Source organism: Vipera berus, assembly GCF_964194415.1.
Source record: "Vipera berus genome assembly, chromosome: 2".
Classification (NCBI taxonomy): Eukaryota; Metazoa; Chordata; class Lepidosauria; order Squamata; family Viperidae; genus Vipera; species Vipera berus.
Window position 1 is genome coordinate 181,377,460 of NC_138203.1, and position 6,000 is coordinate 181,383,459.

At 47.2% G+C, this 6,000-nt stretch overlaps 1 protein-coding gene across 4 annotated transcripts in view; it reads right to left on the reverse strand.

Annotated features, from left to right (window-relative positions):
• ADGRL1 (adhesion G protein-coupled receptor L1) overlaps positions 1-5,089 on the reverse strand; it is a 159,414-nt gene extending 154,325 nt beyond the window's left edge. For 3 of the 4 annotated variants that reach the window (XM_081316708.1, XM_081316709.1, XM_081316705.1), the window contains exon 1: positions 5,026-5,089. The gene's annotated coding sequence lies outside the window, so the exon portion shown is untranslated. Of the gene's footprint in view, positions 1-4,373; positions 4,469-5,025 lie in introns of those variants that run through there. The other variant, XM_081316707.1, reaches the window with a different exon arrangement.
• Positions 5,090-6,000: the final 911 nt, after the last annotated feature.

Below are 6,000 nucleotides of genomic sequence, written 5' to 3' on the forward strand. Positions count from 1 at the left end.
GGGTTGCATTCACCATATAGGGATAGATGGATGCTCAGAGCACAAATGACAGAACACTAATATATTCAGCACTACACAGGGAGCCTCTAGGGAAATATCCCCTCTCTCAAAGGAACAGGTAACACAGCTTGATACCTACCCATTTCCTGACTTCTTAAATACAGCAATTTTTAAAGAACTGTATATACTGTATAAACTAAGAGGACACTGACACTCTCTCAGACACACATCTCTCTACCATACATAGAGTGTAAATACATTTTAAAATGTTCTCCCTTCCCCCCCACCAGGCAAAACTAGTGGTTAGCTTGCACACAAATTCTTAGATACACAACTGCCTTCCCATCTCTTTTGGAAAATCAAGACTTTTTAACTCCAACAAAGCACGCAATAGCTTGCAAATGGCCAAATTCTGTTGAAATTTGGATCCCAAATTATAAGAAAGGGTTTTTTCAGTCGTTAGTGGTTCTGGGTGCAAAGGGACATGGATACAGACATCCAAGACCCCCTTGAGCTTAGAAGCCGTGGAGAAGTCTAAGGCAAGGTTGCAGCTATGCTGAGAAATGTTGATTTAGATTTGATTGAAAAGCTCTCTGCTCAGAGGCATTTTTTCTGCTGCTGCTGGTCAATTTCAGAAGATGGGGTTCTTTTAAAAGAAAGGCTCATATAAGTGAAGAATCTGCCACAGAATGTGCATGTACCACAAGAGCCGTAGGACAAATGTGTTTGGCAAAAGGCTGCATACCTCCAACTGGTGTTAAGCAGCATAGCGCCCCTGCATTCAAAGAAAATAATGCCAATTTACATCCACCAGGAAATCCATCTTTATTGATTCATGGAAAATGAAATCAAGCAGGGGTCTTGATCTACTTGCACAAAAATCCTAAGAATTGCTTCCAAAACTCCTAAGCTTGCTTATGCCATAAATGTTCCATAGGTGTAACAAATCTGGAGGTCCCAGAAAGGCAGGAGATGCACTTTTTGGAGGAAGAGGTCATATCAGCTAGATCTCCATGTCTTGCATCTCACTTCAGGAATGTATGCATTCAACATATCCCTGAGTTGAAAAAACTCACTGTCATGGAGAAACCCAATGAAAAAGACAAGAGACAGCAACACAAAACAATAATTCTTAAAGATTCAGATATTTATTTTGCTAATAATTTGGAACATAGCAAACATAATATCACAGTATCACTTAATTAATAACCCATTGCAATAACGGCCACCCACAGATGGACATTATCTTGCAACATTTACAAAATCAGTTCCTTGTTCTTTCTTGTTGACCATTACTTTCCACATACATCTGTGTACATCTGAAACCTCCATCCATCTGCTACTTTCAGTTCCCTATTTCCCACAGTTACAATGTTCTTGTTCCAAATATGCTTATAAAACTATCTATACTTTGCAAATTCATATTGCACAAATTGCAACAGCTCAGCAGATTACAAATAGTTCTCTTGCATTATGTAATCATCCTAGTTAGAGACTTTTTGGTTCAGGTCTTCTCTGTGGGGTCTTCTTTATGTTATTTAGGCCTTATCAAATCTAATGAATTGATGGGCTATATTTTCTGTCTCCCACATCACTATTCAAATGAAGAAAATGAAAATGCAGGTCCTACAATTTGAGGTAACAGATTCTGCTCTCAGCATTGTATGGTACTGGAATGGAACAATGAGTTAATTAACTGAGGAAGGAATGGCTGTATCCTTTAGCTCAGGGGTGTCAAATTCGCAACATCACGTGACCTGTCAAGACATATTGCAAATTTTTCCCCATTGCTGGAGCTGGGGTGGGCACGGTTTCGGCACAATGCATCCGGCCCGTGGGCCAGCAGTTTGTCAGCCCTGCTTTTGGCTGGTGCAAACACAGCCAGAGAATCCCAATCCCACATTGGGGATTGGGGTTTACCTGCGGTTTACCTGACCCATAAGCAAGCTTAACATGAAAGATTGTATGTTCTTGCAACAAAATTCTACGGAATTCATGGTTGTAATTAATGAACACTGTTTGACCAGTGTAACATTAATTCTGAACAACCTCAGCTGTGTGAAACACATCCAATTTATAGAGAAGAACGTCCAGGAAGAACTGCCTGGGCACCCAGTTATTAAACTGAACAGTGGATCCAAAGGCAACAGTGTTCATTAGCAGTAGATTCAATAGTAATGGATGCCAGGTTTCCCCCCCCCCCAAAAAAAAAATCTTCCTAATCCTATTAAACATGATATTCCTGCCTCAGCACTGAGACTCTAAACCATTATTATTCTTGTTCTAGAAAAAAGGAATAGGTTTAAATTCTCATTGTTTATAGTATATACTGCCTTTGGTTTTGCTGCTGCAGATCTTTTATGAAACTGTTAAAGCTACACTTGCTTTGCTTTGCTACACTCTGCCTTCTCCTCCCCCTACCTTGCAAAAATGCTCCAACAGGAATGGACTGGTGCCCCACTTTTCCACGGCAACGCTCCCTTCAGGCACAGATGGGTGGGTACTGGGTACAATCTGATATATCAAAAAGGTGATAACAAGGCTCTACATTATCTTCCAAGATAATGAGTCTTCCAAGTAATAGGAGGCAAGCATGGGCATAAGGGTTAGACTGGACAGGTATAGGGGAGAAGGGAGCTTCATTCAGGGCAGAATGAAGATATTTAACAGAAGATAATTCTTCTTATCCCTTTATCTTATTTCCCCAACTTGGAAATTTCAGAAAAGGCCAGCTTCTGCTTCCTGGTGCCAACTTTCCCTTTGAACAATCCTTGTGGGCTGCCGATATTCCCCAAAGATCTATTGAATGACACCTTTCAGTTTCCTCACCTTTGCCAAGCAAGCCAAGTCAATGCTGAGAAAAGACATTTATGGTTCACAAGTGTTGGTGGTGGTGGTGCTGGGGGGAAAGGTAGACTATTCAATTGCCACTGAAAGCAGAAAGCTACCACAGGAAATTCGGGAATGGGGGAGAGGTTTATTCATAATAAATTTGGAGAGGGAGGCGAAGAAAGCATGATTTCTAACCATTTCTTTTTCTGAGCTTCTGTTTCCCCTTTATCTACATCTTTTTTTTTGGGGGGGGGGTTTAGTTTATTGACATTTGTATTCACCCTTACCAATCATTCTAGCTAGTCCCTCCCAAACACAGAAACACACACAGCCCCTTTTCCCAGTCATTTCATTTTCCAACACTTCAAAACATTAATAATTACAATTCGACAGCCTCTATATTCACCAAATTAGGGAAGATCTCAGGACACAGTAAAACTGAATCTACTCTCCTCCTTCCGTCTCTCAGCCCTGTGAAGAATTTTAAATCAAACTGTGTTGCAGCAATCAATCTACCATCTCTGTCAACCTAATTTTGGGAATAATGATAGGGGAAGGGGGGGCAGAGATAATTTGATCCCATCTCCACTCCCATCCTAAAATCAGCGCAAGTCTAATAATCATGGTTGTCAGCTAATTGAAGAGGGGGGGGGAAGGGGGAAAAATAGACTTGAGCGGATGCAATAATTTTAATCCAAGTTTCTTCCAGATAGCCCACCTGCCCCCCCAAATTCTTTGCCAGCCTTTCTTTCTTATGGGGCAGAGAGAATCAGGAGATATTATGCAAGATACCAAAATATGTGTGTGTGTGTGTGTGTGTGCGCGCAAGCGTATGGCATTCACATCCACCATTCACTGAAAACCTTTCTGTGGACAGATCAAGATCAGGCCCCACTGCTACAGAATTAGATTCACAGCCATATTTTCAGTTCAGGGACCCTTTGGCGGCCATAGGGGAGCTGCTTAGGGAAGGCCTGGCCTGAGGTGAAGTAAGGGCCACACATTCACTTACCCCTAGAGCAACGCATTGAGGGTGGGGTAGGCACTGAGGGGAGTGAATGGCACAGCTCCAGAGCCATCACAACAAACCCATGAGCCCCCCCCCAATTAACATTCCCAATTTAACCATTCTGCCTGCATCCTTCTCCTCCCCATCTTGGACCTGTACGTGTGGGGAGGGGGGAGATTTGCGCGCGTGTGTACGCCCGCCACCTCCTCTTCCTTTAAAACCCGGTTGTTGCATATAGACACGTATGAGAGAAATTTTTTGGGGGGGGTGGAGGGAGGGTAATTACAAGAAACTGAGCGTTGCCGCGACATTAACCAGGTTCCGGGTCTTTTTCCCACTCCCTGCAGCAAAACAAGCCCGGAGACGGGCTGCGGGGAAGAGAAGAATAAACCTGGAGAAAAGATCGCCAGAAACTGCCCTACCCTCCTCCTCTTTGTGCATTACGGTATTTTGACGGCAATTTCCTTTCCTCTCTCCCCCCCCCCCCGCCAAACATATATACAAAATCGAGGGGGAGGAAATACCGCAGTACCGGCGACGAGGAGCAGGGTAATTTTTTTTGCAGAGGGCTTTGTCTTGGGCATCACAGAAACCGAACGGAGGATAGGCGGCCGCCTCACCCGCAGGCGAAAAGGACCCTCGCTTGCAAAAAAAACCCTGACTAGATCGCAGCAAACCTCCAGAGAAAATGAAGTGGGGGGGGGGAGAGAAGTAGAGGGAAGGAGGGAGGAAATGGTCCCTTCCTCCCAGCCTCACAGTTCAGTCAGCAACACCCCCCCCTCCCCCGTTCAAGTCTCACGGCGCAAAGCAAGCCAGTTCATGAGAGACGCTTATCAAACATCAGGTCCAGCAGTATCCAAAGGGGAGGGTGGGGGGCAGAGAGAGCCAGAAGAAAGCTCAGGTAATGATGACGGTGATAATATCCCATTTTCTCCCTCATAATAACAATCACCACCATCACCACCATCATCATCTTGCCAAAAACTACCAGCGCCCTCTTGCAAACCGACTCGCCATCCATCCGATTTCTCCAGATGTTCGAGGCCAACAGAGTCACTGATGAATGAAGGGAGAGGTACAATTCGGCAGCGCAATTTCCACCAACACACCAACCCCGCGCGTACCACCACCACCACCACCACCCCCCCTCCCCACCCGCGAAAGCAAGCCTCGCTTCTCCTTACCTTCTGCGATCCAGTCCTCTCGGGTTCCTCCATTCAGAGATCTCTAATCCATCCTGCCGCCGGAATGGCAGGGCTCGAGCCCCCGCAGATATTAGGAAACACGAGGCAATCGGATGCGTGATCTCGATCTTCTTCCGATCGCTCCCCCTTGGGGCGTCAATTTCAGAGAAGGGGGGGGGGAGGAGGGCGAGCGCACACACACACACAGATAACGCGTCCGGATTTCGGGTTGTTTTTGCCCCTGGTGGGCCGGCGAGTTAAATGGGGCGGGCAAGAAAGAAAGAGAAGGGGGCGTCTCTTATCAATCGACTATGTCCCTATTATGATTATTTTTGTTGTTTTTTGTTTGCAGCCGCCCCCTCGGAAAATAGCAGATGGGAGGAAGGAGGAAGAGAAGAAGGACCAAATCAAAGCCCTCCTTCCTCCGAAGAGATGTCAATGACGGACGCCTCCACAAGGCGATGCCCCTCGCCTAGCTTTGCCAAAGGAAACCTTGAAATATAGCCATCCGTACGAAGCAGTCTGGGCATTTTGGAGTCGGTGGAGGCGAGCGAACCAAGATCCACCCCCCTATCACACACACACACGCGCGCGCGCGAGCGGCGGCGGCGGGGTGGGGGCTCTGTCTGCCTGCTCTGCCCGTCTCCTCCTCCGCTCCCCCGCCACAGCGCACACAAACAAGCACGCGCGCGCTCCCCACGAGCACCCACCGCGAAGAGATCGGAGGCGGCGGCGGGGGGGGGAGGCTTGGGGCTCTAGGCGGCCGGGTGTAGCTCTGGCCTCACCACCGATAGCTTCCGAGCAGCCTTCTCCCTCCTCCCCCCCCACTCCCCCTCCGCGTCTCCCGGTGGACTGAGGGCTCCAGCTGCCCCGCTGCCTTCCCCGAGGCAAAACACTCTTCCCCCTTTCTCCTTTTGCGGTGGACGCCCCCTCCCGGCGGACCCGCTCGGGCAAGGCGAGAGGGGGAAGTAGATG